We start from the raw sequence: 12,801 nt of genomic DNA, 5'->3' as shown, positions 1-12,801 counted from the left end.
ACAAAGTTAACTAATCTGATTTCTTATTGGATGAAAGATTAGGGAGTTTCTAAGTTGGAAGGGAGAGTGAATAGATAAAATTCCCTGAATTCAGAAAAGGAAATATCTCTTCTCTCCATGTATATGTAAACAAAGGAACATGCAAGTGATAACTTGGAAATAAATACAGAAACTTCCAGGTACTTAGAAAAACAACTCTTTAATTAGGAAAAAAGGGATAGACTTTATTATTATTCATTACACAGAATACCATACAAAACCAAAGGCCCTGTGCTAAGTATCAGCTCCTCCCTGGGAGGAAACACCATGCTAGATGCTTTCTCCAAAGATGAAAGGAGATTGGGAGTCCTTATATCCTCTGGATAATTGGGTATCACAAACAGGTTTGTAAACCTCCTTGCAGTCTATAACTATGGTATTAGGAAATGGTCAGCTGTAACAAATCAAATGCAAAGGTCAAACTGGGCTTCCTGAGAAGAAAACTTTCATTCAATAGAGAAGTCTTCAAAACAAAAAGGTGCTTAACATTCAAACCAAAAGAGGTGTGCTTAGTACTGGGGCTCCTCAAAAGTAAGGGTAAACTGAGTCATCTAAATATTCACATTGATGCAAGCAATAACTGATTAATCAATATGAGGTCAGTTTTCAGGTTAGACATATGGGTTGCTTGAGATTATAATTATGAGAAAACTCCTTGCAGCATTCTTAGGATCTGACTGTATTTATGGTCAACATAAGCTAGTCTTAGTTAAGGGTCTCTAAATAGGAAGTCTGATTTCCCAGGCATGCAGAGCTGGGTTCAAACAATTCAATACTTTTCTCCCAATTGCCAGAACTGAATAAAATTTTCTGACGAGAAAGAAATTGGATTAGACCAATAACTGAATAAAAAGAGAACTAAGCTAGCTGCAGAATTGTGCCACAAGAAGGTGTCAGTGTGGTTCATTCAATTCCCACAATTAACTACTTGATAGCCTAAATCACCCAATTTCTCATAGGTGGAATGAAACAGACTATGACTCTGATTCTTTTTTTTTTTGTTTGTTTGTTTGTTTGTTTTTCTAGGTAAGTAAAATTTATTTTTTTTCCAATTTAAACATTATTTTATTTGGTCATTTTCAAACAATATTCCTTGGAAACAAAGATCCTTTTCTTTTCCTCTCCCCCTCCCAGCACCCCTCCCCTAGCCAACGCATGATTCCACTGGGTATCACATGTGTCCTTGCTTCAAACCCATTTCCATGTTGTTGGTATTTGTATTAGGGTGTTCATTTAGAGTCTCTCCTCATTCCTGTCCCTTCCACCCCTATAGTCAAGCAGTTGCTTATCTTCGGTGTTTTTACTTCCACCGTTTGTCCTTTGCTTGTTGGATAGTGTTTTTTTCTCCTGGATCCCTGCAGAATGTTCAGGGACTTTGTATTGACACTAATGGACACTAAGTCCATTATGTTCTCTTGTACCACAGTGTGTCAGTCTCTGTGTACAATGTTCTTCTGGTTCTGCTCCTTTCGCTCTGCATCACTTCCTGGAGGTTGTTCCAGTCTCCATGGAATTCCTCCACTTTATTATTCCTATTAGCACAGTAGTATTCCATCACCAACATATACCACAATTTGTTCAGCCATTCCCAAATTGATGAGCATCCCCTCATTTTCCAATTTTTGGCCACCACAAACTGCACAGCTATGAATATTCTTGTACAGGTCTTTTTCCTTATTATCTCTTTGGGGTACAAGCCCAGCAGTGCTATGGCTGGATCAAAGGGCAGACAGTCTTTTATCGCCCTTTGGACATAGTTCCAAATTGCCCTCCAGAATGGTTGGATCAATTCACAACTCCACCAGCAATGAATTAATGTCCCGGCTTTGTGACATCCCCTCCAGCATTCACTACTTTCCTTTGCTGTCATGTTAGCCAATCTGCTAGGTATGAGGCGATACCTCAGAGTTGTTTTTATTTGCATCTCTCTGATTATAAGAGATTTAGAACACTTCTTCATGTGCTTGTTAATAGTTTTGATTTCTTTATCTGAGAACTGCCTGTTCATTTCCCTTGCCCATTTATCAATTGGAGAATGGCTTGATTTTTTGTAGAATTGATTTAGCTCTTTATAAATTTGAGTAATTAGACCTTTGTCAGAGGATTTTGTTATGAAAATTGTTTCCCAATTTGTTGCTTCCCTTCTCGATTTGGTTGCATTGGTTTTGTTTATACAAAACCTTTTTAATTTGATGTAATCAAGATTGTTTATTTTACATTTTATGACTCTTTCTATGTCTTGCTTGGTTTTAAAGTCTTTCCCTTCCCACAGGTCTGACATGTATATTATTCTGTGTTCACCTAATTTACTTATAGTTTCCTTCTTTATGTTCAAGTCATTCACTCATTCTGAGTTTATCTTGGTGTAGGGTGTGAGGTGTTGATCCAAACCTAATCTCTCCCACACTGTCTTCCAGTTTTCCCAGCAGTTATGACTCTGATTCTTGAAGGTCTGTAGAGCTACTAGATGTCCAGTAACTGGAATACATTTCAGTACTGGCAGCTGAGCCAGGTGAAGAGCCAGTGTAGCTCCAAGGACAGACCTATAGGAGACAGCTACAGATTCTGTGCCCTGCAGCAGGAGATCAACTCATTCGAAACTATGTCACATTTGGAAGTGAAACTGGTGGGACAAATATTCTATAGCAACCACTTTAAGTCTGAACTCATTTTGTCCAGGATTAATGTATAAAAGGGGAGAATATACTTTTGTTTGGGGTTGGTGTGTGTGTTTGTGTCTTGTTTATTACTTCTTTTCACTAAATGCCATTTGTAAAATCTTAAAATAAATATGTCCAGCAGGTGACCAGAGTACAGAAGAGAAATGGCTTTTGCTGTTTCTACTGCTCACTTGGCAGTTGACCTTGTATTGCTTCATGATTTCTCTCATATTTTTGTTTTTCAGTTCAGGGATATGCTAGAGCCAGCTTGAATTGGCTTACAAGTGAAATTTTGAGTGTAAGCATTTATTTACCCCTCAGAGACTGGCAAATGCTACCAAGCAGGACTTGACATCATTTCATTGATTGTCTAGACTTAAGAAAGTCATGGAAAAAATAATAGTGCAGATTATACTAAAAAGTATATTGTGTGTGCATTTTGTTTTTGGGAGGGTCAGTTTTTAAATATTTGCCAGCATGTGCTTATCTGACATTGTTATCTAAATTTTCCTTAATATATATCTTGTTTCCATGACTTAAATATAAACTCCTACAGGCAAAAAACATTTCCCACATCCTTTTAAAATCTTTCACAGCACTAGGACTATACCTAGAATGCATAGGTATATATAGAATGAGTAAATATTTATTAAATAAAAAGAATTGTTCATATCATTGTTAAAATACTTTTTTAGGGGGCTTGTTTTTGGACTATAAAGAATCTGACCCAATTTGCACAGTCAATGAAAATGTTAGTACTTTGAAAAAAATTGATGCATATTAAATTCTTTGGGTTGATTTAACTCTTTATTAGAAGATATTAAATTCTTCTAGTTACAAAATCGATGAAATTTTGTACCTTCTCAAAGGCCTGGTTTCTTTCATCACTTTCCTTCCAGGAAGGGATTGAAGTATTTTGTATTCATTTCTTCCTGGGTTCCAGAAAAAGGCATATCTTCAGTATAGCACATGCTACTCTATTTTTGTTTTGTTTTGTAGTCATCAGTATATAATTTAAAATGTTAAATTATACTGTACTGGGAATATTAGGATGATAGGAATTAGAATAGGAAAGAACTTGATGTCAGAAGATATGGAATGAAATCAGTCACTAATTAACTGCATGATTGTAAGCAAGTCTCTTTACTCTCCTGAAATTAAATTGGTTAATATATTAAATGGGTCCAGTAACATTTCTGCCACCTACTTGGGGGAAGAGAAGATTTGTCAGAATTAAAAGAGATAATGGTAGGGAAAAGCTGTGTCATCACAAAATAATGAATTAGTAGAAATTATTATTATAATCACATTAATTGTGTGGTAGACATTTGAGTGAGATAATACTGGCTCACATTTATAAATAGTTGTAAGATTTGCAATATACTTTATATGCTTTATTTCATTTGATCTTCAAACAACTCTTAAAATGTCATTACCACCACAACAATATTGCTTTATTTTAATTAATATAATATTATATGCCATTATGTCATATGATTGTGATAGGTGTGTATTATAATTATTTCCATTTTACACATAAGAAAACCAAGGGTCTCAGAGGTTAAGTGACTAGCCCAGTGTCATAAAATTAGTAATATTTCTGAGGCAGGATTTGAATTTGAGTATTTCTATGCCAGGTGCAGCACCATGGAATGGACAGAGTTTTGAGTGGGGACAGAAGGGAATGTCATTCCTATTTTCTCCCCACTTTTGGGAGCTAGCTGGTAATGTGGATAGTGGATTGAGTCTGGAATCAGGAAGACATGAGTTCAAATCTGACCTCAGATCCTAACTGTGTGATTCTGTGATTCCTATCTGTGTTACTATGTGGTCACTTTCTTCTGTTTGTCTCAGTTTCCTCATCTATAAACTGAGATAATAATAGCACCTATTTCCCAGAGCTGTTGTGAGTATCCTGTGAGATAATAATTGTAAAGCCCTTTAGCACTGTGCCCAGAACTTAGTAAACACTATATAAATATTAGCTATTATTATCTAAGTTCAAATCCAGCCCCAGATACTCACCAAAACTCAACTACTCTATGCCCAAGAATGACAAACAACATTGTAACAAATTTTAAATTTCTCTCAAATATATACTTTCTGAGAGACAGACTAGTATGGAAAGAATACTGGACTAGGAGTCAGAAACAGCTGAATTTAAATCTTACCCCTGACACATACTAGCCATCCTAGGCAAGTCAGTTAACTTCTCTGGACCTCAGTTTCTTAATCTATTATATGAGTGATCTTGACTTCTAAGGTCCCTTCCAGCTCTAAAATCTGGTCTTTCTATTTGTAACTGTTTCCTTCCAGTCTCCATAGAAATGGGAAAATGTTTTGTTTGTTGGACAAAAGCTTCACATCCATGTGTTCAAGAATGAAGGTGAACCTTTGGTTTCTAAGACTAAACCAGCAGAATTCAAGATGTGGCAGGTCCTACCTATTTGGTGTAAGAGTGTGTTGGCCAATGGGAGACCAGTTCTTAGGTGCATAGACGGCATTCTTGGCTTCATGTCATTCCCCAAATGGAGGCTGGGTGAGTCCGCTTTTGTAGCCTAGTCTTCCCTAGGGATTGAAGTGGGTGGGGAGATGTATATTTGATTTTCTGGTCTTGTCATACTTCTCAGTAAATATCTCTTCATAAGAAGCTAATTGATGTTAATTGGTTAAGTTGATAGTAGGGCTTTAATCACCAGGTCAATCAATGATACTGGGAAAATATTAACTATAACTGGTGTTTGATATTGGACAAAACACATGGGAATAGCAGCTCAAGTCATTAGTAACAGAAGAAATCCACTGCCTCCAAGGAAAATTAGTAGAGCCCTGGGGAAGGAACCTTTTGGGCACTTGATTTGCTAGTGGGAGAGAGAGTTGGGGTAAGGACCCTCGGCGTTTATAAAGGTTAAACTTGGAAAGGCTTCACTGTGGTCCTGGCAGCTGTGTCTCTGCTCTCTAAGGACCAGCTTAGTTTAGAATGAGAAGGTTGTTTTCTAGTAGTCTTTTCTTAGTCCTTGAGAGTCCTGAGACAAGTTAACAAGGATGCTCATGGTTTGATAGTGGCTTCCTCTAATCGTTATTTCCAGTAAACAAATATTTTAAAAATCACCAATGACCAATGATTTTGTCAAAAAGCAGCCCTGCCATAGGAATGGAGTGCCCTGCCAGATGACTTCTGTGTTTGTCAATATGTCTTTTTCTAGACGAGGGAAAAAAGTATGTATGTTAGGTAGGAGACCACAGGATTTAAAGCCAGAAAGGACCCTGGAGGCTATCTAGTATGACTCCTTCATTTTACATATGAAGAAAGTAGCTCGACCAAGGTCCCAAAGAGAAGTAAGAAAGAGTCTAGGGGCAGTTAGGGAGGCTCAGTGGTTTGAGAGCCAGGCTTAGAGATAGGAGGTCTTGGGTTCAAATTTAACCTCAGACACTTCCTAGTTGTGTGAGTCTGGGCAAGGCTCTTAACTCTGTGCCCTAGCCCTCCTACACTTCTGTGCTTGAACCAATACACAGTATTGATTCCAGGACAGAAGTTTATGTTTTAAAAAAAAAGAGAAAGGCAGCTTTGAAATCTAGGCTTTCTGACTTCAGAGGTCAGCTTAGTTTGAGGTGTCAGGCAGAATCTAGTGGGGCTCACTAGAGTGCCTGACCCATCTCTTCAATGATCTAACAGATTGGTCAATTAAAGAATTGGGGAATGAAGTTCTATTATGTAGGTTGATAATTTATAGATGCTGAGATACTTTACAGGTGTACCAAATTACTTTTGTTTCTAACTTCATTATTTGGCAAACAATCAGTGCCCCTAGCATATTTCTGTCATTGGTTATTTTTTGTTTTTAACAGTGGCAGAAAAAGAATGAGTTTCTCTGGAGATGGGACTCTATTAGTCTTTGTCTCTTTACACTTTCCTAAAATATGACCTGTTTGACATTTAGGAGCCGTGTCTCTGACATCTGGTTTTTCTTTACTAACACCATTTGACCAATAATCAAAGAAAACCTCACTATGGATTTTTTTTTTAAGGTGAGCATAATGAAGACTTTGATTTTGAATGTGAGGTCAAGAAAAAAATGTCAAGTAAGGATAATAAAACTAAAAGGGACTAAATCAATAACATTAGAGGACTAAGAATACCTAAAGGCAATATTGGGGAAGTAACAAAATAAGTCAGAAGAATGTGAAAATAGAATTAGAATGATGGGAAAATATATAAGAACTCAAAGGACAGATAAGGAGAAGGACAGGAGAAAAGAAAACATGATTTTATTGGTGAGTGAAATCAAAAATAGCAAATTAAATGAAATTATTGCCTCCACTCCAAAGTTACATCATTTAAAAAGGGAACAGGACATTTGAGAATGGAAAATTATTTAATATGATCAGCAAACATGATGAAAAAAAATTTAAATGATATTTATTTCCCATTAAACCAACACTCTTTAAAAATTATTTTATTTTCCCCCAATTGCATGTAAAAAGTTTCCAACATTTTAGAAAGAATTTTGAATCTTGCATTCTCTTTCCCTCTTCCCTCTCTACCCACCAGAGGGTAAACAATCTGATATAGCTTTTACATGTGCAATCATGAAAAATATTTAAACCAAGACTCTTAATCACTTCCTGCAACCTGGAGATGATCTATCTCAGAACCTATTCCATCTTCCCCATGAAAACATGAGATCCTTGAGGGTAGGATCTATGGTGTGTGACCCTTGCACTTAGCATAGTCTGGCACATTATACGTGGTTAGTACATGTGAGTAAACTGGCTGATTGATCAGCAACATATTTGTTTGCCCCAAACTAGGGAAGTCAGAATCCTGTTCTAAGGCCATTTCACCTCTGCGTATGGCAACAAGTCCACAAGCATTTCTTCAGTCCTTACTTTGGTCCAGCTATAGTGGTAGAAGCTGAGAATAAAGATACAAGAAAGCTTGCCTCAAGGAGCTTTCATTCTAATGGGGGAAGATAAGAGAACTGAAAAAATGGGGAAGGTGTGAAAGTGTCTGCCACAGAGCAAATCCTGTGGAGAAGAGCCACCAGTGCTACTTAGGGAGGAATGAAGACATGGAGATCCCAGGAGAAACCAACTAATCCCAGCAAGAGGCTGCATGGGCAGAGAAGATTTATAATGAGAAAATAGTTTAAAGGCAGAGTGACTTTTTAGAGTAAAGAGTTTTCTCCGGCTTGAGAAAAAAGTCCAGTGGAGAAGAGTCCATGATAGCCTGCTGGGGAAAATACCACCAAGGTCGACCCAGGGTGAGCTTCAAAAGTAATTGATATCTTTGAGCTCTCTTACTTCTGCCTCACTCAAGAGTCCAATGACTTTGTTATTGTACCTCTTATGCTTTAGAGTTCTCCATTATTGACCCTCCCAGGCTTCATGTTTCAAACTTGTGCTTGTTTTCTGTCTTCCACCAAAACAAATTTATTTCATGTCTTTTTAAGAATTCTGCCACATGGATGATTCATGGGTCAAGCTAATTCATACCCTGGTTTTGTAATTGTAAAATTGTAATTGTAATAGTTTAATGTCACCCCAATCTAGTATTATACTGAATCTGTGTATCCCCAAATCTCTGCCTTCCCTTGAGATTTAGGGTTCTTCTTTCCCCAACTGCTCCATCACTTTAGGATACCCTTTGTATAGCTTACTTCAGGTACAGATTGTGTAGCATTTGTCTTTGGTGTAAAAAAAAGTCCCAATGGTGGCTTTGAGACTTCCTGACTCTGCCCCTCATTCATTATTTTGCTTGTTATACTGTTGAGTCTCTAGAAAAGAAACAATAGTAATTATGTGTGCACAAAAATATGTTCTAAGGTCAAAGACAAAAGATTTTGAGTTATTCATCCATTCCACTACTCCTCTTCCTCCACTGGTACAGATAATCAAGAATTTTATAATACAGCTGCAACACAAAGCTTCTCTATATTTTAAAAATCCTTCCCTCAACCAGTACTCTCTGCAATTTTTCCAAATATATATATATATGTATATATATATAATATAAATATTTCCCAGATTGACAGCACCAAAGTGAACTTTAAGGACTCAGTTAAGTCCACCTGGTGCTCACAATCAACTTCAGGCAATATGCATTCATGGGCCACCACATAGTTATGATACTTTTTCAAGTTAAGTAATGCAGCTCCCACCTTCTATTTTGTCCTCTCACTCAAGAGGAGCATGAGATCATAGACTAAGAACTGAAAGGGACATAAGAAGTTGTTGAATCTGACTTTTATCCTTTTACAGATAATGAAACTAGGTCCCAAGGAGGTTTTGCGACCTGCCTTGGACCACATAGCTTGTTAGTGTCTGAAGCAGGATTGGAACTCAGGTGTTCCTAACTCTAAGTTGGCTTCCTAATGAGAAGGTGAGAGAACACTATATATAACTGATAAATATAAGCTACCTACTAAGTAGTTAATGGGAGAGGCACTGGAAACCTTTATTCCTGTCCTACTTTTGCCTGTGGTGTTGTTTTCTCCATCTATGGAAGACTCAACAATACTATTCTCTTGTCTTCTAGGATGTTATAACAAATGAAATCCTATGACCTAAATGATTTTTTCTTTCTCCTTAATGAGAACAATTTACTTTCTTCTTTTTACCATCAGGATGAGGTCTAATAATTTACAAGGCATTAGCTATTGGCAAGTTTTCTTGTTATTTTTCTTCCTAAGAGTAACAAGGTCATCACCTCCTTATTCCCATTTTGTAAATGGCTTCTGGGGGTTGGGAAAATGAATTAGATAGGGGTTGAAATGAATTGATTGGGAGGGGGAATAAAATTTATTGACTTGTAGAATTTCTTACCATACATCAGTGGAAAGAATTAGGAACTAGACTCAGGTGATTTGTGGTTCCATGCAAATAACTGAGCATGAGTTATCATGAAGAGTTGATGAAATACTACTAATCCTTGGAGAGAAATTGAGGTGAAGAAGTGTTATTAAATGTGGCATTCCCATTTTGGGAGAATACTCTTGGATTCTTGGGCTGTAAGACAGAAGACGAAAAGTGAGGATGATTTTGGAAAGCCTTGGAAACAAACTTACCTTATCTTGTTAGGTAGCAAAATGGTAGTCATCTTTATCAACAAGTAATATATTGATTGAGTTACTACAGTTGCTAAGCAGAGTACAGCGGACTATAGTAAATACATTGGGAATGCCCTTAAGGACCTTATGATTTTGTTGAGAAGAGTCACATTCATAGAGAGTATTATTATATATGAGAATGATACAGTCAAGAGTTATGGAAATTCAGAGCAAGGAGAGATCAGTGAGAGATGGGGAAGATTTGATTCAGGTGGGCCCTTGGACAATAGGTAGAATTTGGAAAATTAGGAAGTAGAGGTAGAGCTAAAAGTAGAGGGGAAGGTATTTTAGGCAAGGGGCATAACTATATTTACTTTTTACAGAAGATAGTGAAGAAATCATCTTGGAGGCTTCATGTGTATGAGTAATGGAAGAAAATAAGTTTGAAAAAGTAGGGTGGGGTAAGATAGCACAGAGCTTTTAATGTCTAGCATATTCTTTAGGCAATACATAACTACTGAAGTTCTTTGAACTGGGGAGTGATTTGACAAAGTGATGAGTTTGGGAAGATTAATTTGATAGTCGAGCACTTGGTTTTCAGGGTGGAATGGGCAGGAGATTGGAGTTGGGAAGGTCAGTTCGATTTCCAGTAATTCACTTTAATAATAACTAGTACATGTAGTATGTACTGCATGTACTAGCATGTAGATTTGAATAGTGACAGTTGTAATGGAAAGGAATGAATGTGAGAAATTTTGACCAGATCAATGAATGAGAAGAGGGGGAGAATAGCCTTGTATGGCAGAAAGAACACTGGGTTGGAGTCAGATGGTCTGTTTTGAATTCTGTCTCTACCATTTATTAACTGTGTGACCTTGAAGGGTAAGTCACTTAACTTCTCTAGACATCAGTTTCCTTATTTGTAAAGTGAAGGGGGATGGATTAGATGACCTCTTAGGTCCTTACTAGCTCTAAATCTGTGAACCTAGGAAGATACAGGGGAAAGAAAGGCTTTGAACTTTGGTGAATGAGAAAATGGTTGGGTCACTGACAGCCAGGCACCAAGCATTAACCATGTTTCCTTAAGTTTCCTCATCTATAAAATGAGTTAGAGAAGGAAACAGGAAACCATTCTAATATGTTTTCCAAGAAAACCCCAAATGGGGTCATAAAGAGTCAGACAAGACTGAAAACAACTGAATAGCAACAATAGGCTAGGCACTGTCCTAAGGAATAGTGTTGCAGAGAAAGGCAAAAATTAGTGTTCTCAGGGAGCACAGATTAAAGGGAGACAATATTGCAAACAAGTATATATCCACATACACACTAAAATATCAAATTAATTTTGATTTAACTCTACTTTTCAATAATATGAATTTAAATGAACCAAGGTTATATACAATCTCTCTCCACAAATGTCATATTCTGATACCTCAGATATTAGGGAATTGGTTCTAGAGCTGGCGTTGGTGGGGAAGATGAGGAGTGTTGTGGTTAATAGGTAGTTTAGGTAGCATGTCCAAATTGGAGATGTTCATTGTTAACTACGGCTTAGTAGGGCTTAGGAAGAAGTCAGAGCTAGAGAGGTAGATGTGAGAATCACCTTCATAGAGATACTGGTTGAAGACATGAAATTGGTCACCTTCTCTGAGAGAAATAGAGAATGTCCAAAATAAGTACAGGGGGAGAAAGAGGAGCCCTAGATGGAGACAGAGAAAGCTCAATTAGAGTGTAATTCTAGAGGGTAGAATCGTCTTCCTTAGGATAAGCACTTAACAAATGTTTTTTGAATTGAATTATAAACTCTAAAAATCAAAATCATGCTGTGTTCAAAAGCCAAGGGAGGAAAGAGTTTCAAGAAGGACAGTATAGTAAATGGTGCCAAATGGTGCAGCAAAGTTAAGGTGAATGCTGACTTCAGCAGCACATATTCTCAAGCTGGAACAATACAAAGATTAGCATGCCCCTTGTTCAAGGATGACACACACACACATTCATGAAGTTTTCTGTATTTTAAATAAATGGTCCGGAATGGAAAAGAATAATTACAGAAGAGCACTACAGCTTAAGAACATTAAGGATTATGAGAACTGAGACTAGACCTCTAAATTTGACGATTAGTGGTCAACAATGACCTTTGGAAAGGCAGTTTCAGGAGATTCCTGGTTGTGGGCTACCAGATTGTTGGAGAGTGAGGAAGAATACATGGTGCAGAAACAGAAGAATGCAATATACACCACATGCCATGGAGAAATGCTCAGTGGAAAGAACTAGAAGCAAATAGTTGTTGGTAGTGATGACTTAGAACAAACGGAGTGAAGCATTTTTCAGGGAGGGGAAGAGGGAAGACATTCAGGGGAAGTCATAGAAGAGAAAGGAGTCAAGTATGGGACTCAGGTCTTGAAATGGCTTTTACCTTGTCTCAGCATCACCTCACAATAAAATCTTGATGGTATGGTAGTCCCACTCATTAATTTGGACCCTGTCCCACTCATAATGACTTATTTTTCTCCAAATGCTGACTGGCTATTAAAGTCCTTTGCTTCTTCACTATGGGCAATGATCATTGGGCTGGCTCTGTTGCATATCAGTAGCTTAAAAGAAATCAGAGAATTAATTAACCTGGAGAAAATCCCAGACCCCAAAACAGTATTGTAGCCATATTGCTTTCCATCCTTAGGTATCCTTTTTTATGGTCCAATACTAAGTTGGTTGCAAAGCAGAAGAACTTTAAGGGCTACCCAATTGAAGTCAAGTAATTTGCCCAGTCATACAGCTAGGAAGTGTCTGAGGCCAGTTTTTAACCCGGTATCTTCCATTTCCAGGCCTAGTTTTTTTATCCACTGAATCACCTAGTTGCCCCTATTTGGGTATTTTTTTAAACCCTCACCTTCCAACTTAGAATAAATACTGTGTATTGATTCCAAGGCAGAAGAGTGGTAAGAGCTAGGCAATGGGGGTTAAGTGACTTGCCCAGGGTCACACAGCTGGGAAGTGTCTGAAGCCACATTTGAACCTAGGACCTCCCATCTCTAGGCCTGGCTCTCAATCCA

At 37.5% G+C, this 12,801-nt stretch overlaps 1 non-coding gene across 1 annotated transcript; it reads left to right on the top strand.

Moving 5' to 3' along the window:
* Positions 1 to 11,656: 11,656 nt before the first annotated feature.
* On the top strand, positions 11,657 to 11,764 carry LOC130454882 (U6 spliceosomal RNA). The gene has a single exon (XR_008912668.1). It is a non-coding gene; the product is annotated as a U6 spliceosomal RNA (small nuclear RNA).
* Positions 11,765 to 12,801: the final 1,037 nt, after the last annotated feature.

This window comes from Monodelphis domestica, chromosome 5, assembly GCF_027887165.1.
Source record: "Monodelphis domestica isolate mMonDom1 chromosome 5, mMonDom1.pri, whole genome shotgun sequence".
NCBI lineage: Eukaryota > Metazoa > Chordata > Mammalia > Didelphimorphia > Didelphidae > Monodelphis > Monodelphis domestica.
The sequence above is the reverse complement of the archived record's forward strand: the minus strand, read 5'-3'. Positions and strand labels throughout refer to the sequence as shown.